At 43.7% G+C, this 24,737-nt stretch overlaps 1 long non-coding RNA gene across 1 annotated transcript in view; it reads right to left on the bottom strand.

Annotated features, from left to right (window-relative positions):
- Positions 1-1,357: 1,357 nt before the first annotated feature.
- LOC306798475 overlaps positions 1,358-24,737 on the bottom strand; it is a 66,472-nt gene continuing 43,092 nt past the window's right edge. Inside the window, exon 3 of the long non-coding RNA XR_013773362.1 lies at positions 1,358-1,708. This is a non-coding gene — a long non-coding RNA (uncharacterized lncRNA). The remainder of the gene's footprint in view (positions 1,709-24,737) is intronic.

Genomic DNA, 24,737 nt, shown 5'->3' on the forward strand with positions numbered 1-24,737 from the left:
AAATATATCTCACTGCTCAGAGAACCCTTAGGGTTGCTCACCATGTCAGCAAAAGCCTCCTTTTGGCAGCTGGGACTGGCTGGAGTAGACCATAGATTGTGTCATTAGTCCAACCATTAGTGCTACCTCTCTGCACAGGATTGTAAGCAAGTAATACACACCTCTCTTGTTGATACTCCTGCACCATGAGGAATTCAACAATGACAAAAGGTGTATGAACTCCTCTGCTTTGATTCAAAAGTTCTGAAATACAGTCAAGTTCTGGGCTCCTGGTATTTTGATTAGTGTTGCTGTCATATCTTGAAAGATAACTCTTAAATTACACAGCACTGACAAAGCAGCATACTGCTAAACAGAAAAATAATCCTTGTTGCAGCAACGTGTTTTATGACTAACTGCATTAACAGGTTTGTCTCTCCTTCAGAAAGCTGTTTTAAAAAAATTAGGTTGTTATGCAGACAAATCATGTCTCTTTAGTAAATCTATACTCTAATCAGATGAGGTAAATACCCAGAGACTAGATATGGGGGCTGTATAAATACCTCCATAGATAGAGGCATCAAGAGATGAAATGTAAAGATATTTATTATTTTATGAGGCTCATTCCTCTCCCTAAGGTCTAAAGAGACATGCTTCACTGAATGTCAGTAAATTGTCTTTGATGTAGAGAAAACTTCACTAGCTTTGATAGTGTCGATTTGATCTTTTAAAAAATAACCGTATATTAAAGTATTTCCTGTGGCACTGGTGACCTTTAATGTCACATTACTGAGTCTCAAGTGGCCATACATGGCTGTGATAGAGCAGGGGCTCTATGTGACTCAGGGAGTCCCATAACACAGGAGCTCTCCAAAAGTATTAAGTGTTCGGCAGAAAGTCAAGGCACTGTAGATTCTGCACAGCGTGTTTCACACCCAAATGTTTTTGCCATTTAGCTTTTTGGTGATTGATTGATACCATGGCAGGCACCAGGAATATTTTCTGAGCCCACTGACTGTGGAGGATGCCGCTGCCTGTTTCAGTAGTTACACATAAATTGGCATTTCAGCCCTTTGGGCTGCTGAGACACACAATGCTAATACATGAAGCCAGTGAGAATTCCCAGGGCTAACCCTGGGAATGGGCAGCCAGCCAAGGTTTCATGGCCTTGGTGATGTCCTCAGAGATGAAGGTGAAGGGGTAGCCCCAGTTGCTTATTTTAGGTGACACACAGATAGTTGCTTTCAGAGAAAGGCAGATAGACCCAGCCATTGATCAGAAATCTGTCCTGCTTGCACAGCAGTTTATGAAAGAGGTGGGGGAGAAAAAGGACCATGTTGCAAATACCTGGCTGGTCCAGGAGCTGGCTGTATGAGACCTGAAGTTCAGACGGGCAGAAAAGCTTCCTCTGACAGTCCCTTCTGCAAGAAGTGACAAGGAGGTGGCAAAACATTCAAGGCCCTCAACACTGCTTGTTGGCGAAATCATGCAGAGAGTTTGTTCCTTCTTCTCAGGCTTTTAATCAAGGCTTTATTCTCAGAGAGAATACTGCATTTTTTTTTATGTATGGGAGTGTTCTACCTCAATTATAATGTCTTCCTCTGGACTCTTTGGCCAGTTCAGGGTCATCAGATACCATTCGGTGCTAGGGATCTCTTCAGGAAGAGAAATAATTGATGTATCTTGAGTTTCTTGCCTCTTAGTGGAGGACATGTCAGAAGGCCAGCAACTGGGAATTAGAGCATGCTTGTTACAGGTTTATTTTAGTCATGATCTTCACACTCCCTTCTATCCTTAGGTTAAAGAAAATGCTGGTTTTGTTTCAGCTGCTGATTGCTCTTAATGACTGCAGAGCCCCACCCTTTCTGTTAACGGGTCAGTGCCCAAAACATGCCCACTGTTAGTCAGATCTGCCGAGTTTAAACAGGTGCTTTTTCTAACACACAGTAAATATGAGCTGACCTTTTAAAGTCAAGTTGTCCTTCTCATAGCCTAGAAGCAGATCTTGCTCTCACAGTTACCCTCAATGGCTGTGAATTTAAATTATATCTATCCTTAACAAGTAGTGTCTCGGGACATAGTCCCTGGCTAATGCTGAAACTGCTGCTTCTGATTAATGGTCAAGTAAACTCTCACATGACAAAGACACCTGAATCTGTGTCTGCTGGCAAGCAGAGAAATGACTGTCTGCCATTGCACAATGCCATGTGAATGGGTTTTTTTCCATTTCAAACCCTTCCCCTAAGGTAGCAGGGGAGGGCTCCCATGTATTCTGCCCAGTGTGGAATGTGTTTTCTGATACTATGGCAGGTGAATGACCACATCACTGCTGCTGAAGGTTGTGGGTGAAATGTGTTCAGCAAACTCAGCACTGTGATAAGCACCTGATCTTCATGTCTGCTCACCACCAAGAGGAGGGAGGTGCAACACTCAAGGAATTGGAGAAGGACTCGGGAGATTCACTTTGCCCTGGATGAACCTGCTGCCCTTGCTTGGAAACAGCCAAATCCCATTTCCCCAAGGGTGCTACTGAGGGCAGTAGGAAAAGTCCTGGGAGAATGACTTTGGGAGCTAAGTGCACAGAGTATGCAAGTATGTGTTGTCAGGGGGCACACACTTCATCTCAAGTCAGAGTCAAAATCCATCACTATTCTCCAAGATAAAACACATGCTCATTTGCTCTTTTTACGAATGCCTTTGAAGGAGAGGCCAGAGCCAGTGGTCCCAAAATATGACCTTGAGAACCTCTTTGTGATGGTATTGTTACCTGGATTCTGTCAAGGTGGGGTTGGAGGTGGGTATGCCCTGTGTGACCAGAAGTCCTTTAGGTTACCTTTGCTTTTCTGCCAAAAGTAGCCCAGAACTGCCCCAAAGAAGGAAGACCAGCACTCTGTCCCTTCACAGCTGCCCCCAAATCAAGATGGAGACCTGTCTGTCTCCCAGCACTCAGGCAGCTCATTGAGAGGGATCAGTCATTTTGTGGGAGATCAGGTGTCAACCCATGCAGACCCAAGTTGAGTTACAGAGTGTCTGACAGCCCAGGATACCACAAGCAACCCCCAGGACAAGGAGGGACAGAGCCCTGTGCTCCTTTAGAGCACAGTTTCCCCTTCATAGGCTGCAAGTACCAGGCTGTGGGGCTGTAGGCAAGGCAGGGTGAGGACAGGCTGGAGAAGACACCCTTGTGCTGAAGGTGAGAAGCAGAATGCATGGAAACCTGATGCCCTGTGCTCCCAGGCATGTCTGCTGAAATGTGACGTGGGCAGATCAGTCCAGCTGAGGAGCAAAAAGGCACTCTAGGTGCACAGAGGTGTATCACCCTTCACTAAGATTTGGCAGCTCGCTGTCTGCAGGGCAGAGGGGCAGGAGGAGCCAGGGCACCTTCTGAGCAGAAGGCAGGCAGCAGCAGGATGGAGTGTCACAGAGCAGTGGGCGTGTGGGGATTAGTGAAGGAGTGGGGCATTTTCCAGGATTCATGTTTAGTGTGCTTAGCTTAATCCATTGTTTTGCTCCATCCTCTTTCAAGCACCTTATCCCACCAGATATGATGATTTTTCAAAGCCCTTTTTGGGGTGAGTTCTCTGTTTGTTTTGTGAGGTGTTTTTCCAAAATACTCCAGAGGCAATGTAACACAGCCCAACCCTGCGTACGTGCTGCACCATTCTGGAAGATGGAAAACAAAAGCTAAAAGAGGATGGTTAACCTTTTCTAATTGTCACAGCACAGGACTAGTTGCCAGGAGGAACTTGAGTGCTAATCCTACTTTACTCACCATGTGACCTTTGGGTAAGTTACCTAATTAACTTGTCCTTCGGTTCTGCCGAGCCTGCAAAGAGCAGGTGTTTCAGTGAAACACAGCACTGCTGAGCCAACCTGTGGCCTTAGGAAATAACCAGGGAATAAAACCTGCTGCACTTTTTAAAAGGTGGTATTAATACAGGGAATGAAAACATCCTGCTGTAAGTTTAAGTGTGCCCTTTAATCTTTCGGCAGGTACAGGATCGAGCCCAGACTATTTGGTTGAATGGAAGGTCATTCTGGATGGCATTTGATATTTGTGGAGAAGTGATATAGAGTGATCTGATCAAATTATAACTGAGTCAGTTCTGTTCTGCTGGAATTCATTTCCTTCCACTGGAGGCACATGGATCCTGATTTTCCCTGACCACCCAGTGCTGTACTGCTGCTATAAGGAGTGCTCTCCAAATATCGCTGTGGCTGTCCTCTAGGAGGATTTGGGATTATCCCTCTTTCCCTTGCACTTGAAAGGAATTTTCAGGTTGAATTAAAAACACTAGGTGCAAAAAGGCATAGTTATCCCTTGATTCCAGGCTTTTTCCCAATCAGTTTCTCCTCCTTCCTTCATATGTCTTTTTTATTGACTCACTTTAGTGGTAGTTTAATCTCTTTTCCTGAAAGTATTCAGCATTAGGTACATAGACACAGTTGGATTCTTCATGCTAATGTGGAATGAAAAGATACTAACAACCATCCCCAGAGATCATCCTCTCTCTGGTGAAAGATCTTTCACCCTGCATTGGAAAAAGCACTTTACAGAACTATTCACTCCCTCTTTAGCATTTGATGTTAAAGAAAATGCCATTGCATCTCTGCTATGGATTACAGACACATCATTTATTATTATCTGGTGCTCAGGAGGCAAGCCTGCCTCCTGGGGTAGGTATGGCTTGTTTTCCAGGCTTGATCTCTCATTTAAAGAGGGAGTTTTCAGGAATATTTTTTTGCAAAGAGCCAGCCTACACTCTTCTCTTTCAAGAAGTTTGGTCTTCACAGTCTTTTGCTACAATGGTCCAATACAGCATTTATTTAAAACATCCCTTTTTATAATATGCTGTGGACTGGGGAGCTGAAATGCAGCCTTGGTTTGGATGAATGGATTCTACAACCAGGTTTCCAGAATCAGGTTTTGATCCCTTCTTATTCAAAAGTGCCTGTAACCATGAATGGTCTAATTGAAACCGGAGGCGCTTGCTGCAGACTAAGGAACAATTCAATGGGATTAAGGCAATGTCGCATCTGGGCTGCTGTGATTAAATTTTGCAAATATTAACTGAAAAAATCTTGGCTCAAATCCTAGCCAATATGTATTTGAGCAGTTCCCCAGAAAGGAGTGAAGCTGAGCCTTGCCTGAGGTGTAGCAGTGTTGCTGTTTTAACATGTCCTTCCATTGTCTTCACTTGACAGAATCTAAGGATTTTGGCTCAAAAAGGGCAAGCTCTTTGAGAGATGTTAAGGTTAGAATTTGAAAAGAGCAATTTCCAAGGGAAAAGAGTTTGCAACATGACAATGAAACCAGAGAGAAACCCTGCTGCCTTGAAAAATAACTCTGGGAGTGAGAATCTTTCCCACAAACCCAACAAGCTCTTTGGGGCACGTCCACAGCATGCAATGAAACACACTGCAAGGATCCCAGTGTTGGCCACTGATGGCAGGACCAGGGGCAGAAAAACTTTGTCAGCGTTTTTGTCTCCTCAGAGGGCAATCTACCATGATTTCAGGGAAGAACTTCATGTAGGTGTTGTGCTGTACTCAATTTACAGGTGAGTCTAGGGTTTGCTCTGGAATTTTGGGAAAGGCAGTATAGGCACATTAGCATATTCACTTACCCAGAGAGTGAGCTTTGGGACATGAAAAGGAAGAATTTCCTTTTCTGGGACAACAGGACAATGTCACTTGTCCCTGAATACATTGCTAACAGACTGTTTTGTTCTTTGCATGCTCTTCAGAGGAACTCATCATATATCTATCCAGAAACTGAAGCAAAAATAAATTTAACTGTGTGTTTATCACAAAGAGCATCAGGCTGTGAGTCCATTATGGCATTTCTAGTGGTAGGATTTTCTCTGTTGAGGGGTTTTATTCTTTTTTTTTCTACTACTGCCCATTAGGTTCCAGGATGAATCTGAGATGCTGATATCCATCTATGAATCCTCTGCTTCTCTGTGAGACTGCCAGTCTGACTCAGAGCCAAGTTTTGCAGAGCTGCCACAACTAGAGTGACTAGGTCATTCACAGTCAGGATCTCCCAACTTTGAAACTACTCCCTTCTCTCCTTTGGCCTGAAGTAACCTGTTGAATCAATCTACATCCACTTGTGAGCACCAAGCTTCATGAATAATGTTGACCAACTGGAGAGAGTCCAGCAGGCAGGAATAAGAGTGATGAGAGGGCTAGAAAACATGAGCTATGAGGAAAGACTGAGAGTTGGGTTTGTTTAGTCTGGGGAATTGAAGACGGGTAGATGTGCTAACACCCTTCAAGTATGTGAAAGACTACTGCAAGGAGGAAGGATAAGCTGTTCTTCATGTCTACTGGAGACAGGAAAGGAAGTAACAGGCTAAAAGTGAAACAAAGGGCATTTAGGTGAAATGTTAAAAGTAATTTTCCAGTTAGCATCAACTGAGACAACTATCTCATCACCGTCAGCACAGATGATCCTTTCTGGAGGCTGGTGAAAGGGCAAGACAACCATTAAAAGTTTTTTCCAGCTTGATTTTGTGTGATTTCTGCTATGGATGAAAAAAGTCACAAGAGTGATTCTTAGTTCTCTGGTAGGTGTTTTGTGACCAGGCCACCATCTGTTGTCTGATGGGAGAAGAGATTAGTTGTCTATCCTAAAAATGTCCAGAAGAATATCCCCGAAATGTCACAGGGGCTTGTATTCAAGAGAGTTATGGATGCAAACAACCATGAAGGCCAGGTCTTAGCTGATGTAAAAAACAGAAAGTCTCCCTGCTGGACCAGCTGCACTTGGCAGTGTCCTAAACCATTTCTCCAGTGGTGACTGATGTGGTGCCCTAATAGCACCAAGGTACACCTTGGTGCCTGAGCCAGCTGAATCAGACAGACAGCCAAGCAGCCAAGAGCTCCTTGGGTTTCTCTGTTTGACTCAATAAAAGGAATGAAAACAAAAGCAAAACCTGACGCACACAACAAGCAGCACACAACAATCCCTCCTTCTTCGGTTTCACAGTGAAGCAAGTTCCAACATTGTAAAGTCAAAGATTAAATAAAAAGAAAAAGCCAAGGGCACCCTGCCATGTGTATATTAGACCTGGGCAAAACAGCACTGAGCACACCCTCACAGATTTAAACACCATGAGGTGAACAGGGGCTTAGGAACTGGCAAAGATGCTGCCTTTTCATCAGATTCATTGTGTCTGCATTTTCAGCCCTTCCTTTTCTGTAATCATGTCTGCTTTTAATGAGGGGACATTATGCAACCAGCATTTGTGCAGAGGAGTGACCCTCATGGGCCAGCACGGGAGGAGGGGAGGCTTGGATGGCAGTGGTGGCTAAGGGCTCCCCAGGCTGTGGCTGCCCACGCTCCTACTCCTGAAGAGGTTGGAGCTCATCGCTGCTGCCATGAGCCAGGGACTGCTGGGCAGAATTCCTCCATGCAGCTAAGCCAGCACAATGATCATTGGCTAGTTTAGAAGTAAAAGGCATCTCAGACATACTCATGGATAGCAACTCTCCCGTTTGTGAGTTCAGTTCCCTTCTGTGTCCTTTTGTCCTCTTTTGTGACTCTTTTCTGGACTTTAGATTTGAGACACACACACCAGCCAAGGGACAGCGAGCTCCTTCGACCTTCCACTTCATCTGCAGCAGACCCATGTCTAAATAGGAATAATGATAGATGCTGATGAGGTGCAATATTTGACATTCATCTGGGAGTGCAGAAGCACGTGATTGCTAATTTCACCAACAACTAGAAATGGGTGGAAATTTATCTCTTTTGTCTGTGCAGTTTTGAAGGTCAGCAATTCAGTTGAATTTTCATAGGTTTCAAAAGCACTTATTTTTCCATGGATTTGCTAGTTGCTCAGATTTTTAAATTAATCTTTTTCTTCTTGAAGAAATCAGAATATCAAATTCTTAACTGCAAATTAAATTTTTTTTTCAAGAAATAAATCTTTTTTATTGTTGCCTTTGAAAAACTGATAATGCTGATCAAGGGAAATGGCAATTGAAAAACCTAGAATAAATGCTGGAGACAAAGACTATGGGAAAAATGTGAAATACTTTCAAAAATACTTGCAGAGGAATATCTATGTCTTTAACTATTTTTAAATGATTAGTAAAGTTAATATAAATTATGCACAACCTTGGTTTTATCATTGGATGTAAAAGGTAACTTTTCTCCAAAGAGAAAGTTTCCATTGTGGATAGAGGGGGGGTTTGGTTTATATAGTGAACTTCTTGAAAATTAGAAAATAATTTTCAAATTATGTGCATCAGTTCTTTTATACCCCCAACTCCCCCTTTGCACATCTGAAAACATACAGGTCTGGTAGAATAACACTCCCAAGATGGTAACTCTTGGACAATTTTTTCTACTTCCACCCCTCTGCTCAGACACCTGGAAGGCTTTCTGTTCTTGGAGGACCTGTGCCCAAGGTTTTCAGCAGCTCACTGCTTGGGATGTGCATGTGGCTTTTGAACATAGCTGCTGGCATGCACTGAGGGAGGAGAAAGTTGTCCTTCTGACTAGTCCAGTGCTGGTGCCAAGTCAGGGCTGGGATAACAATGCCATTGGATGCTTCAGAATACTTAGCAGGACAGAGAGGTGTGTGTCCTGGACAGCAGGGTTTTTGCTATTTTGTATCTGGAGGGGTCTTTGACAGGATGCCAAAGAATTCAGTTATTTTATACTTGGGAGTATTTCACCTGATGAGGTCCAGTCATCTCCCTGTGTGTTCGCTCACAAACACAACGGGTGTGACTACAAGCCTGTGTGCCCAAGTTGTCCCTGGGAGTGTGTATCACCTGGATCCCAGATGCCAGGAGCCATGCACACGGGGGCAGGGCCAGGGCTGGAGCAGGGTGGATCTGCAGCTGGGGTGCAGGCTCTGTATGAACGCCTAGCTGTTCTTCCCATTGTTACTTGGGGCAAAGGTTCAGCTTCACTCCCTTGTATGCAGGATGTACTAATGCTTTAAAATGCTGCTGAATGAAAGGTGTTTTATGTATAAAGGGTATTAAGCCCTTGTACAGCACTGTGGCTTGTGTATTTACTTTGGGTCCTGGACACCCAGCCCAAGTTACTGGAGCAAGTAATCTCCTGGTGCATGTTGTCGCACGCTCCACAAACTGCTGGGACCCAGGCAGCTGCCTCCTGAATCCGGCTCGGGCTTCCAGCCCACAGCACTGCTTCAGATGCCAGCCACAGGGACCTCCTCTTCTCTTATGCAATGGTGTTTGGATAAGGTTCTTTGTCTGGAAAAAATCCTGCAGGGGAATCCCAAGTCAGATCTTTCCTCGACTGCCAGCTGCACACCTAGTACTGCTGATCTTGCTGAGACTAAACAACCCTAAGATTGTTGAGGAATTCTGCCTGAATGAATGTAGCTAAATCTGCACACCTCAGCAGTAAGAACTCTTCACCCAGTACAGTTGTGGTGGATTGTAGCACTTGATGCACTGTGGAGTAAACTGTGGGCCTGGTACAAGAACAAAGCATCTTGACTGCTCTCATATCCCACTGGGACCAGTCCAACTGGAATACCCCTCTGTGAAGCCCTTGACTTTAGATAAATGGGAGGGCTGCAGTCCTCTGGGAAACCAAATTTTCTTGTGCCTCTGGCAGAGGTCAAGAGAAGATGAGGCCAGCCCAGGCAGTAATATCTGAGGCACCCCAAATGGAAGGAAACATGATTAAACTGATTAAATGAGTCACGCCTACATAATCCTGTGCTGCAGAGGTAGGCAGAAAATCCCACCCCTTCCAGTCTGAGTTACAGATAGCAGTGTCTGTTAAAAGGCTTTTCATTGTAGCTACCAAGATGCTGGTATCTGTGTTATTTCCTGGAGAAAGGGTGCCATTTTTGCTTCACTGAAGCATGACAAAGCAAGAACGGTCAGTGTTTGGCCTGTGCTCAAGTGTCAGGGTGTCTTATAACTGTGATACACAGTCTGTATTTTTGTGAAACTCCTGAAGTGGAAGAAGTACGAGGAAACCAGAAGGATTAGGCCAGTAAGCATAGTCCTTATTTGTGAATATTTCCACAAGCAAGACTTTATAGTCATTAAAGTAGCTGCAGCTCCTTTTGGAGCATCCACGGAAGGACAGGATAAGTTCACTGTTAGAAAAGATAAACTGCCTTAAAGTGGGTTTGACAGTGCTGCTGTGGGATCTGTGGACAAATATATGAGGCTGCAAGAGCTTGATGTGTCTTAACATCCTCAGTCTATTCAGGTAGAAATGGAGACTGACCTCATCTAAAATCAAGTATTTCAAGGGCCACCAAAGTAGATTTGGTGGTTTCACAAACAGGACACCAACTGGGATTGTTTGGTCTCTGGTTTTGAGGTCTGGGTGTGTGACACGGGACAAGCCCCATCACTCTCATGTGCTTTCTTTTCTCTATTTATCTTTTCTCTTCCTTAATTACGCTCACCTAATATTCAGGCCATGCACAGGCCATTACTAAGTGTTATTACAAGGGTTCATGTGCCCTCTGATGCCTCTAAGTATGAAGTTACCAGTTTAGCTTCCAAATATTTTTAAATCTTTATGATACACAGAGCTGTTTCTTGCCATTGCCTCTTATTAAGCAGTAAAAGTAATTGAAAGCCTTTGTGTTCTCCTCTTGTGAAGACAAATGGGCAACCAATTCCCACACAGTCACCTTTTCATCTGACAGAGGGACAGGCACACCTCCTCAGGGCTGGCCTAGGGATTTCATTTCCCTAAAGCTGTGATGATGAACATGAAAGCTGTGTTCATCATCAGTTTTTATGTCACTTTTTCAAATGTGACATAATCAGAGAAGATTGCCTCTTTGGGAGAAGGAGGGGTTTAAAGAGGAGACCACTGGCTCAACTAACAGACCATTTGCTAAAATTTGCTGGCTGTTACAAGGAAGATGGGCAAGGAAAGCTGGGTTGACATCTTCAATGGCCTCTCTCAAGCTAGACCTTTGCTTCAGAGAGGAAACTGGAGGCTCGGGAGATCCACCTCTCTCTGCCTGGCCAGTGCATGCTTGTGCCATGAGCAAAACAAGCCTAGGGGAGATCCCTCAAGTATAAATAGCCATCCCAGAACACCTCTGAGGATTCCAACCAGCTACATCAGGTATGACTACCCATGCTTGCTTGCTTTTCCCTGCTGCAGCCTGCATAGCTGGAGAGCTAACACAGATGGAGAATCCAGCTCCCCTTGCTCCCAAGTGTCCAAGGAATGACCCAGCCATCTGCAGGAATCATTACCATCCTCCATAAGAGGGGACAAGGTCAAACCAATTGAATGTTGTCTGAAGAGGATCTTGGGGAGGGAATGTTTTCATTACAACAGTTCATCTTTCTTTTCACAGCTCATCAAAAGCAGGCCTTCTGCATACACACGCAAGACAAATAGGACCGAGGGGTGATGACGGATACTGTGGGCCCGCGGTGATCGGGGTGACCCTCCACTCACACAGTTGATCAAAGGCAAGTAAAACAATCAGCCAGCCATCAGCAAAGATGTAATATTAACCTCCCCAAACACCTCATTTAATTAAGTCTTTATGATCAAAATCTCCATACCAGATCTTTTAAGTTAAACACTCTTAGACCTTGCCCTAAGATAGCAGAAAAGGACTTCCGGAGGGAAAATGTCTGTAAAAAAATTATTCCTAAAATAGTGTTTCTTCCCTCTAGCCTCCCAGATAATCTGCCTCTGAGAGGATACACTTCTGCCTGGTTTGCCCTGGCAGGACTCAGAAAGGTAGGGTGCCTCATGCCCAGCACTTGTCCCTGCTAATTCTGCTGCAGACAAAAATCGGGAAACAACAAAGCTGCCTTTTATGATGTCATATTTTGGTTGTGGTGATGATCAGGGTGTGATAAACCCCATGTCTGTGAACCTTCTGTTGGCCTTACAAGTCTGAGCCAAAGCTGACTGAAAAATGTCAGGCCTGGGCAGGTGCAGACCCCCGTGCAGGAGGGGAGGAGAGATGGATGGGTACAGGCATACACCAGGAATACATCAGCATGGAGGATGCCTGCACTGTTCAGCCTGGTCCCCAGAGAGTAAACATTTCTGAGCCAATCTCTAGTCAAAAACAAGATGGGATGTGAAAGGCAGATGTCCTGGAGGTGGAGCTGGAATTTATAGTAAGGAGTACCTAAACAGTTAGAGCAGATCCAAGGGAGGGGCACAAAATTGATCAAGGTGTTCGAGCAACTATCCTAGAAAGTTGAGAGTTGTGGTTATTCAGCCTGCACAAGGGAAGGCTCCAGGAAGATCTTAGTGTTGCCTTTCACTATTTAGAGGAAGCTTTTAAGACTTTTTACCAGGATCTATAGTGAGAGTAAAAAGCGTGACAGTTCTAAAATGAAAGATGTTAAATTCACAGAATCACAGAATCATCAAGGTTGTAAGAGCCCTTCAAGATCATGTAGTCCAATCATCAATCCAGCACCACCATTATCACCTCTAAGCCATATCCCCAAGTGCCACATCCAGATACCTCTTGAACACTTCCTCTACACCACCTCCCTGAGCAACTTATTTCAGTACCTAACTGCTCTTTCAGTGAAAAAATGTTTTCTAATATCTAATCTGAACCACCCTGGCACAACTTAAGGCCATTTCTTCTCATCCTTCCACTTGAGACATGGCAGAAGGGACCAACCCCCACCTCACTACAACCTCTCAGGTAGTTGTAGAGAGTGAAAAGCTCCATCCAAACCTTCTCTTTTCTTTATGATGAGGGTGGTGAGACACTGAAACCAATTGCTCAGAGAAATTGTGGATGCCACATCACTGGGAGTGCTCATGGTCATGCTGAACAGGGCTTTAAGCAACCTGATATAGTGCAAAGTGTCCTTGTCCAAGGCAAAGTGGTTGGATTAGATGATCTTTAAGGTCCTTTCCAATCCAAACCATTCTGTGATTCTGTGAGCTCCAGGTGTCTCAGATACCTCAAACACACATATTTGTATGAAATATACCCTGCTTTGGAAGCTTCTCTCTCCACTGAGGAATCTGCAAAACTAGCTCAAACTAGCTGGATAAATGAGCAGAGGTGAACCCCATCCTTTAGCTTTGCAGCAATTAATGGAAAGACATCAGACACTGTATGATGACAAATGGGCATTATTTTAATTCCTACATGAAAAAGGAATTTTTGTAGTTTTCTCTCTGTTTTTGTCATTGGCTTAGTAATTGTACCACACCTGAAAGGAATGACTCAGCCCTGCATCATGTGTTCCCACCTCACCACCTGTGCTCCTTGCTTATCAAGTCATTTAGCAGTCAAAACAGGGATTTGGATGAGGAAACCCTTCCCTTTTTTTAGTGTTTTCTGCTGGGTGGAGCATTTATCTGGCTCAGCCTGATGTGCTCCATTTCTCAGATGGATGAGCCCTACAGCTGGCTCAAAGAAAAGGATGGGAAATTATGGATGGGGCAAAACAATTCAACACATTTTGACAACATCCACAGTTGGATGGGGTCAGGGTGGTCATAAAACCACACATAACTCACACATGTTCTTGTGATCTAGTGGTGAGAGATTCTCCGTCTTGTTACTGGTTTCCAGGGTCATCTGAGCACTGCTATTCTTTTCCACTTCTTCATAGAAAGATAAGACACTTAAGCACAGTAAAGCTTGCCATACATGAGTTCATCAAACACTTGAAGTGAAACCTGTCAAGGTGTTGTGTGGCAGCCAACTGCTGCACTTGTAGTAAGCACAGTTCCATTTGTCAGTACTGAACAGGGAAAAAAGATTCATGGGAATCAGCAAGTGTGGTTACTCTGGAAGATGTGAGACAAAAAAGAACCAGGATTCCTGGAGTAGCAGTTACTGTAAAGACTTCTTGGACAGGATAAGAATGTGTTCCTGTCCCTTCTGATGAGGAGAGGAGAGGAGAGGAGAGGAGAGGAGAGGAGAGGAGAGGAGAGGAGAGGAGAGGAGAGGAGAGGAGAGGAGAGGAGAGGAGAGGAGAGGAGAGGAGAGGAGAGGAGAGGAGAGGAGAGGAGAGGAGAGGAGAGGAGAGGAGAGGAGAGGAGAGGAGAGGAGAGGAGAGGAGAGGAGAGGAGAGGAGAGGAGAGGAGAGGAGAGGAGAGGAGAGGAGAGGAGAGGAGAGGAGAGGAGAGGAGAGGAGAGGAGAGGAGAGGAGAGGAGAGGATTAGCTATTCAGGAGGAACCTCAAAGCCTGTGTTTATGTTTTATTTTGTTAAAACACATGAATTAATTAAATTGGGCTGAGTTCCAAATTCCTCACCGTATGTTTGTTAAGGGTAACAGTAGTCTAAAGGCCTGAGTCACTAAAATAAAACCCCCTTTATCTGCTCTACACCACTATCCACTTATCTACACCTCTACTACTTTAATAAACCACCAGGTGACTTAACTGCTTTGACAGGTTTATACAGTTAAGTTACTCCTAGAACTGGTTTCTTTAGTGAAGCACTACTTTTGTTTGTTTGTTTTCCACCTTCCCCTAATTGCTATACTATGCAGAGATGTTTCCTTGGGCAGTACACACAGCAACTTTGCTACCAGATAGATCTGTACCTGGAGGTTTTGTCATGTTGTATTACTGTGCTATAGCCACAAAAGGCAGAATTATCTGTAGCTGGAATGAAACTCATGGGGCAGAGCAAAACATGAGGTTGCAACTACATCTGGTGATACATGAACTAAACTCTTGATGGTGTCAGTGGAAGAGATTTCTTTCACGACAATTTGGCAACAAGCCATTGCCATGTAGCTGAAGCTGGATCTGGTGACTATCCTAGCTGTGTTTCCTGTCTTCACACTGACCAGCCTAATGTCAGCCCAGAGTGAAGGGATGTGGGGAGGAGGAGCTGAAATTAAATGAAAATAGCCCTCTCAACATTATCGTGTTCCTCTGGGGTCTGGGTTTCAAGAAGACTCTCTGAGAGTTGTGTATGTAAGATCAGAGAAACTCTGGGCTGTGCGTGCAAAAGTAACACAATGAAAGCCTAAAGGCAGACAGCAGCATGGAGCACACAAGTTATCCTTCAATAACCTCTGTAGTGGTGAAACATTTCCAGTGAGTAACTCACTGCTAAGGAAATGGGATGTTCTATAGGACCAGGTAACAGTAAACTGGAGTCTCTGCCTTATCAAGCAGCCACAGAGCTGAAGGGTATCCAAAGCTAGAGGGTATCCAAGTTGGCTTTTCTCTTTTATCTCTTGTTAGAGCAGTTCAAGTTATGGTAATATAGCAAGAGCCAACTTTTCTGGCTTAGTGGTTAGAACAGGCTGGGATGAGAAGGGGAGTCACCCAACATATAAACTCTGATCCAGGGAGGAGCTCATTAATTTTGTAAAATTGAGCCCATCAGCAGAAGTCCTAGAGAGTCATTCACCACTGGGGTGCGTGCCTGGGGCTGTGAGCCCAGATCTGGGAGGTGGCCAAGATGTCAGCTTAAGATGGCACTCACTCACCACCATACTGTACTTCCAGTTGACTTAAAGATTTCCAGTGACCGGACTAAATTTTGTAAGTGTTTCAGCATCAAAACAAAGAAGCAAAAGAAAATATTTGTTTCTATCCAAACCAAAATATTTGGGGATTTTTTTTTTCTTTCTTTTCATTTGGCTGACAAACAAGTAACTTCTACATTATTAAAGGAAATGAACTAAGTCTTCTGTGGTAATAAGTCATTCCCCTCTCCCCCTTGGTTTCAGGGATTCAGGAAGGTCAGCAAAGACTCTGACCTCGTAGTTCACAGAAACCAAAAGGTCATGTTCTCCAGAAGAACCTCTGAGTGCTCTGCCTCAGGACTGACTTTGTTTTATCCAAGGAGTTTTTTTGGGCTGTCTCCCACTTTCTGAAAAGTACTCATAGATGCTAGGTATCTGCAACCACTTCTTGGCACAAAAAAAGTTATGGATGAGTCATGATTCTGGTAAAGGGAGTGATGTCTCCTCTCTATGGACAGGGATAAATGAGGACACTGGCAACAAGGAGTTTGTCCAGCTACTTACCCTCTCTTGAGTGCTCAGGCACAGCCTCCAACCAGTTCATATATTTCTATTTGTTCACTCTTCTATCATCCATCTTGTGTCATGACAGATGAGCATGAAAAGACCTAAACTCTGCCAAGCCCTCAACAAAAACATTAATATAATTCACCTTCCAGAGCTCTGCTCCAGCTGCTCCACACTGTATCTTTTGTTAGATACTTGTATGAATAATAATATCTGCAGTTAGTCTAGCTAAGATTGCAACAGAAAAAGAAGTTAACCCTCCTGCTTCAGGGCACAAACCAATTCAGATTCTGGCAGGTTTGCCAGGCCTGAGGGTAGGAGTTCATACAACCTTCTCCACAGGAGCCAGCAACACCTGCATCCCTTCCCTCTGCTCCTCCTTCCTGGCCTGTTTTCTTGACCTCTTGTACTACCTTTCAGGATTTTTACTTGCTGCCAGCTTTTGCCCCTGCCAGGAGAGGCAGACTGTTCACCCTGTTGCATGCCTGCAGCTAGTTCCAGCTGTTCCCTGTTCATCCTGGGTTTTGTCAGTATTCTCTTTCTACAGCTTGAAGTGAAAATTTCTGGGTTTGCTTCCCCATCACTGCTGTTCCTTTCTCCTCAGCCTCAGCCATCCCCTGACGCCTCTGCAGGTGTGTGTGGACTCAGCTCCATCAGGTCCAGCCTCATGCCTATGCCACCAGGTCTCTGTACTTGAAGACAGGGAGAAAGGGAGTAGGAAAAGGCATCAAGGAAAGTGGGGATGGCTGAGACAAATCCCCCTTTGCCTACAGGGTGCTGGATAAAGATGAGAGCTTCTGCCTAGTGTGTTGGCCAGAAAAGTCTCATTTTTTACACATTCTCCCTGAACTGCTGTCTTTTATTTATAATTAGACTGAAATGTTTGTGGAGCTGGGACCATCCTTCCACTCAATATTTATAGCATCAAACACAAGGATCTTACTGGGTTAGTAGGGTCATAGTCACTGCTCAGGTACAATGCTGACTTCACTGGCTGGTTAAATTAGAGTATATGAGTAAGGCAGGGCTGGAAGAGGAGTGGCAGAACAGCCCATCACCCAGTCCTCCAAGCTGGGACACTTTTTCTGTCCCCTTGCCCTGTTCCTGCAGAAAGCATAATGTTAGCTGCTGTGAGGGTTTTGCTGAAGGAAGATTACACAGCCAGATTCTGCTGGCACATGTGCCATGCGGAAGGACTAAGGGCAGACACCTTCTCAGGACTTGCTGTTCCCACTTTGAAGTAGGAGACACAATGACAAATACTAAGCAAAGGAAATAGACTTACCCAGTGCATCTCAGTGCAGACAACAGACTTCAAGCCACAGAGTTTGGTGCCTCCCACCACATATTCCCCTAACCTGCTCTCACCTTGCCCTGTCCCATTTTTGTTTTCCTCAAATCTTTCCCTGATCATAACCAGGAAAATGTATCAAAGCAGAAGATGGACTCCTTTCAAATCTTGTCCCTGTTTGCTTACATTCTGTGTTTTTATTTCTCCCCTCTCCCACTGAGATCATTTGCCCAGAAAATAGCTAGAAAAATGTAGTATGTCCTAATGGAAGCCTGGTACTAACTGTGGTTCACCATGCACATAGTTGCAGGCCCAGTAGAGTGTGATCACATACCCTAAAAGTGAGGAGTTTATGGTGGCCTGATCCAAACCCCTGTAATGTAAATGGCATCCTTTTCATTGGCTTCAAGGGGCTTTGGGTAATGCTGTAAATAGTCCAGCAAGATACTGTACATGGATATGACAACTATTTATAGGCGTTATGATAAATATGTACTCACCATCTAAATCTGGCCACTGTGTCATCTGAGGAGAGACAAATCAGGACTGATGCTTAGCAGTTATCAGTGAGATATAGAGAGATATCAGTGACGATAAGGGACCATTGACTGATGTGTCACTTGCTTCCCCAAAAGAGAATCACCTGGGATCCTTCACCATCTATTGCAAGTGCCCTTCATAACTGACAGTTTTGTTCTAAAGGAGAGTTTGTCAAATATAGCTAGGTAATAGCCTTCAGATTTATGACATTCTTCTGCAGCAAATGCTCCTGGAGCATCTCATGGTGATCCAATCCCTCTGAGAGATCTGTAGCCTTGTATCTTCCTTTGACTGGATCTCCCTCACTGTGGCCAATGACCCCACAATCATTGCTTGGTGATGGTGCAAGTTGATGTGGATGACCTTGTTACCCAGGATTACGTGTGCCATACAGACTTGATTGCTATCATCAGTACCCAGGGTTACCAGCCCTGACAACATCAGAGTTGAGTTACCTGCGTGGAACAGCCTATTCATATTCACACCTGTGAGCAAGCTCCTCACTGGCATTCATAAACACACTTCTCCCTCTGAGCAGAACACAGTGTGCAGGTGTTATCGTGCAAATGGATTTTTTCAGATAAAGATGTCCTAGCTTCTGACGGAGAAGTGTGTAGTTTCACATTACAGAGGGATCACCAACAGATAATTTAGAAATCAGTGTCAAAGTGCAGGTGAGAGCAGGTTGTCCATACTCTTGTAATTATGGTGGTGCCTAATCAAGAACAACCCTATTGTCTATGGCACTGCATAAACATACAGAGAGAAATAGACAATCACGTATTCCAAGGATTTTAGCACAAACACCTCAGAAGTGATATAGATAGTGCTAATGAATTAGTGGAGAGGCCTTCAGTAAAATCATCAATGGATCATTAATCTGCAGTCCTGTTTCTTGTCATGAGGAAGGAGAGAATAGGGAAACAGGAGAAAAAAAGAGGAGGGGTTCTACAACTCTTAATAGCTGATGTTGGTTTTACTTTCTCAAAAACACCACTGGCAGACATCACTTTGAATATGATTAGGACAGATTTTAAAGGCCCCTTTGCACACACAAAAAAAAACTCCAGAGCCTTATTTAGCAAGATCCCATGCAGTAGCAAGAAGAGAAGTCAATCTGGCTTATTTGAGGCTTAGCACTGGCCCCAAGATAAAGGAATGACATGGACATTATGCTAGGCTTTGAGGAAATGCACATGCAATTCCTCAGCCTCTGGAACAGAAACAAAAAATATTCATGGAGTGTAGAAAAGCATCTCCCTTCTTTAAATTGCCAGATGGAATTTGTGAGGCTTGCACAAATGTTGTTGCAATGTTTGAATGGATCCTCCACCATACCTACATGACTCCAGACCGGCAGTGCTGGTTGTGCTTGAGTTCCCAGGTAGCAAGATCCAGGCACTAATATCCAGGGGTTTGTGTCAGCATGGTTTCTCTGTCATGCTGAGTTCTGCAATCCCATTTCTGCAAAGCATCTCTTTTATTTCAAGGATCTGCTCACATCCATCAATATTCATGGAAATACTGGGGCCATACTTATTGTTAATCTCCAGCTGGACTCATATGCAAGTCCTCTGCTGAGCAGAAACTTAGGTCCCTGGAGAACACATAGAGCCATAAGAGACTGTAGGAAAGAGGGATATAAAGAAGTCAGCTGTCTCACACTGGCAGCAGCACTTGCACACATGAATTTGGGGTTCCTAAAGAATGCAATAAATCACTGCTGTCTGCATACACACTGTTACAGAATGGTAGGATAGATCTGTTTGTTCATTTCAGTCTCGATCCACTGAGGCTTTCTAGTCATTCTATGCTTGTATTTTTCTGTTGACTTAGTTATATAAACTTCCTCTAAGGCAAGAATAAGTATCTTTTGTACTGTAACCCTAAAATCCTCTGCAAGGGATTCTGAATGGGCTGCAAATGATCTCAGACCCTGTAGTGACCACTCAACTACAGTTGTCTGAAGAGCTCTCAGACTTTGAGAACAACCACATGAATTGCAACCTCAACTGTTTCTGGAAAAGTCTATACTAAGTCTTTTACTTAAAAGGTTTTGTTTTGTTTTGGCTGTTTTGGTTTTTTTTCTGAGAAATCTGAAGAAAAACTACTTCGATTGCAAAGAATTTTTTCCAGTGTTGGGTTGCAATTTTCAGTAAACAGTCCCCAAAAACAAAAACAAAAAACAAAACAAAACAAAACAAAACAAAACAAAAAAACCCAAAAACAAACAAAAAAAAAAAAAAAAACCCAAAAAAAAAAACAAAAAAAAAAAAACCCACCAAAAAAAAAAAAAATTACTTGACATAATCCCCCAAAGTCTAATATGGATTTCTTCAGGAAATGTTAGTTCTGTCCACAAAAATGTGCCAGTTTTGGTATCTTCTGTTGTTGATGTCATTCAAATAAAATCCTGGACCAACATTACTTGCTTTTTTAAATGATCCTTCCTCTGTTTGAATTTTTTCTTTTCTAAATGCATGCATCTAGTTAAGTTCTGAATTCCTTTGCAGTGACAGACCACATCACAGGAGGAAGTATGTTCTTCCCCACAAGAAGGATGGGGAATCCCTTCTCATCTTGTCACTGTGTGCAAAAGAACATACTCTGTCTCTCATTTCTTCCAGTTATTCACCACCCCAAAAGCTTCTGTAATTAGTACTGATTGAAAATATTCATTACAAAGGGAAGTGTTTTCTTGGTGAGCTCCCATGTGGCTTCTTCACAGTGATACCAAGAGCATTACTCTATTTATGCAGCTTGTTACAAGCACATCATTTGTCTCCAGTGCCTCTGGTTTAGGTATTGTCTTAACACCAAGCTGGAAAATGACAGCATATGATGTATACCTCCCAGACACATAATATTGGTGACATGGATTTGTGTTTGGTTACACTTTTTTTTATTGGTGAATTTTCTTTTGGCCAATTAGAAACTGTCCACTAAACTGAACACATTTGAAATGCTAAGTCAATGTGGATATTCCACCAGTGTTGTTCCCTAGAAAGTTATAAGAATTTCAGTTTATGGTGGCCTGAGGTCTGGGCACTTACAAAACCTAAAAGTATAAACAGGTCAGGCAAGTTCTGAGCTTCTGGAGCTGTTTTACAGTCTGTGTCTCACACCTTCCTTGATTGTAGATAAATTCTCCTCTCTTATCTGCTTTCTAGAAAGTTTCCCCGACATGAAAAGCCGAGGAGTATAAGTGAATACTGATTTATGGTGCATTAGCACATGCAGCATATGTTTCTCTAACTCCAGAGAAAACCTGGCTCTGCAATGCTTGGAAATGGTCTTTAGAAGCCCAAGGCAGAGTGTTACACACATCAGAATGTGCTCTCTGCGGGTGAAATTCAGCTCCCTGTAGTGACATACCACAATGCTGAGGTAGTTGCTAAGTTCTGATCAAATGCCAGGATGCATTTCATCCTGTAGCCTTTATTGATATATTAGAGAGTAGATCAGAAGTCATGTACCTTGGCATTGATTTGATATTGGGACTAAATCAACATCAGCTTTGATTGCTCCAAATTACTCTGTAAATTACCAGGCTCCAAATGCTCTGCCAGGGGATTAATCACCAACAACAAAGAATTAACTACGTGTCAAAGTTGTAAAAGGAGGGGTTTTAAGAAGCCATCTCTTTATCCTCTTTGTGAAAACAAGGCAATGCGCAATGAGAGACGTACAAATAATCAGAACACCCAAGGGGGAGGAGCAGAGGTGCAGAACAAGCTTCCAGCAAGACAACCTGCTAAAAAGGTTACTTTAAAAGCTTTTTGATGATGGAGCTTATTGTATTTATGAAAGATGTGACAGAACACACTTGCCTGTAATAGCAAGGGATTGGAATTGTCAACTGGGGACAGCTCTTCTGGCCCTTTTCCTATCGTGCACTGTCTGAGGCATTGCAATTAAACTCAGCACAAAGCTGTAAGTAGGGAGAGCTGCAAAAGTACAGTCAGGTGAAACTCTTATCAATGAAATAATAAAAGCAGTCAGTGTAGTGTGAAGAAAGTGGGTAGCAGGACAGAGAAAGGCTGCACAATGAGAGAGGGGAAGCCAGCAGGCCAGTTTCTGGACACAGACCAGTATCTTGTGATGCATTGTGTTGTCAAGTCAATCATTTCATGAAGCTTAGGACTTGTATCTCAGGAAAAGGAAAAGATCATTTTGAGTTCAAATGTCTGTCATCACAGCTAGGTTTGCAATGCCTTTCCAAGAGCTGAAATAATAGCTGAAAAGGTTCATCTGTGTATAAAATCAAATAAAAGATAAAAAGACAGATTTGTCTCTACTAGAAGGTTAGTGAAATCTATCAAACCATTGAAACCACTTTATTTCTTTAGAAATCTTCCAAAAGCAGCCTCTCTAACTCTGTGTTATTTCCAGACTGCTCACCACTTCCTCTCATCTTTATAATATACGAATGACCCTCCTATCTTTCAGACTTGGCTTTGTTGAAGTTTATATTCTGCTAAATAAATATTACATGTTCAGCTCTTAGCACTAAAAAAATATCAGCTCATCTGGGTTTCTTTCCTCTCTAGATGAAAAGCATCTTCAGGGAAGACTGCACGTCTATGTCCTGAAGGATGGGGGCAGGCAGTAAATCCCATCCATGATGAAACCCATGTTGGGTATTTCCTCTTTTTATTCTTGATTATAGCTATACACACGCTTCCTTTTGCTATTTTCCCATCTTGAGCACTGTCCAGACCTTATAAACATCAAGGTCAGGGCTGAAAACACTATTCTGGAGTGTGGCTGATGGCAGATTTGTGGGGATGGATCCTGATACCTGACTGGTGACTAGCTTGTCATTATCACTGAGGACATTGTGAGCTACTTTTCCTTCAGTCCTTTTCCACTATACCCCCTGTGGTTCCAATGCAAATGAAGCCAACATATGGGCTGGACTCTGGCTGCCTCCTGATCTGTGAGCATCACCTGCTGCTGTGTCCATGTCACTCAACCTGGGAAGCAATGGCCACTGACTTCAACTAACAACTCATACCTGTAACATGGGCATCCAAAAGCAAGTGTGCCCAGAATAATAGCATGAAATGGTCTCCTGAGGCCCTCACCATTGGAAGACCTGGTACATCAGCTACTGGGAAGAGCTGAGGGCAGGATGGGCACAGGTAGATGGACAGCTCCAGCTAGGACCCAGGTAGGGGGCAAGCCCACCCACCTCCCCACCAGTGGCAGGGGTAATGCAGAGCAGAACTTGGAACTGTCCCTTTTAGTAGTCACTTGAGCATTTGCTGATTCCAGTGTGGTTGGTCTATGGCAGACTACAGGCATCTATTACTTCTTGAGACCTTCTATGGCTACAAAAAGAGCCAAGTAGCTCCCTTCTCCCTGATGAAATAACAGCCAGCATTTGGGTGATGCAGGCATTGTTTCTTTCATGTGCCTAGAAGCATAAGAATGAGTGGGGCCAGTGGGAATGAAATGCCCAGGAAGAGAGACAAGCCAAGAGCAGACAACCAGATCTGAAGAGAGGGTGCTATCTTCTGTTTAATGAGGTGCATCTCTGACTTGTATCATCAACAGCCACGGACTAAGCAGAGGAATTATCCTGCCAAGAAGCACAGAGAGCAACATCTCCTCCTCAAGAAACTAAGATGAAAGGCAGGTCTTGCATGTAGGTGTCCATCAGGCTGACTTGATTTCTGACCGGTCTGGAGAGACAACTTTTTGTTCTCTCTGATTTGTCCTCCGCGTTAACATTTGCTTTAGATTCTTGTCAAAACAAAACCAGCCTCTTGAAGTGCAGCACGCATTCTGTCCTGTTTAGTTTTGTAATGTTTTGTTTGGCTGCTGGCAACTTGTTCATTAGCAGAAACAATAGGTCCTTGATCCATGCCCTAAGAAATCTCCTCCTGTTACAGCAGAAATCTAACAAAGCCCACCCTGTCCATCAGATTTCAACAGAAATAAAATAGCCAGCCACATCAGCCTCTGACAAACGTCAGAATCTCACTAGGGTGAAGCTGTGCAGAAAGTTCTTGGGATCAGCTCATCAGGGAACAAGTGGTGGAGAGGACTGCTGTATTACGAAAAATTGTCCACATGGTCCAGTGCCAGAGCTACAGCTAACAGTAGTGGATGCTTGAAGGACAAGTGCAAACCCCTTCCTATTTCACCTAAATTCCATGCCATCAGGGATATCTTACTCTGCCCCTTTCATGGCTGATTATTTCATGCCCTAAATCTGGGCACTACAGTGCTTGTGATTTCCTCCTGGCCAGCCTGGGCTTTGAAGAAACATGTATGGCTAGTGGACTGTAAGTGCAGATGCAATTATTCGTGCTTTATTAAGACATAGTCCATTCTCTTTACCCAACAGCAAAGGTAAATTTAGTCCCATGTCTATAACATGTTCAGTCTAAACTGTTTGTCAGAATATCATCCTGCAACATAGAGCCCTCTGAAAGTACTGTATACATTGCAAGAAAAAGTATTTTCTTTTTTACTTTCAAGTCTGTCTTCTTAAAATAAAGGGAGACTCCTGGTCTTGTTTTATTGGAAAGTGAAGTAGGAGTGCTGGTTGGAGTCACCTGCATTACTATGTACTCCTGCTTCCTCTCCTCATGCTCCCACCTGAGTATAATTCCCCTGACATTATTTCCTCCTCATATCAAAGCTCTTCTTCCCTTCTCACATCTTTCATTTTTGTAACTCTGTGGGTAGACATATTCCATTACCTCTGCTCAGTTCTCTCTCAGGAGCAAGGTGATTTGTGGCCCACACATACCCGAGACTTTCATCCTGGCAGCCATCCAGAGTCCCTGCACTGACTTAGCTGCTGCCCTGTATCCCATCATGGACTGCCTGTTTGTCTTTCCATCACCTGCCACAGCTGATTCTAACTTCACCTGGGAGCTTTTTGAGGACAGAGCCTGCCCTTTAACAAGTATATGTCCCACACTCAGCCCAATGCA

This window comes from Erithacus rubecula (genome assembly GCF_903797595.1).
Source record: "Erithacus rubecula genome assembly, chromosome: 2".
Taxonomy (NCBI): Eukaryota; Metazoa; Chordata; class Aves; order Passeriformes; family Muscicapidae; genus Erithacus; species Erithacus rubecula.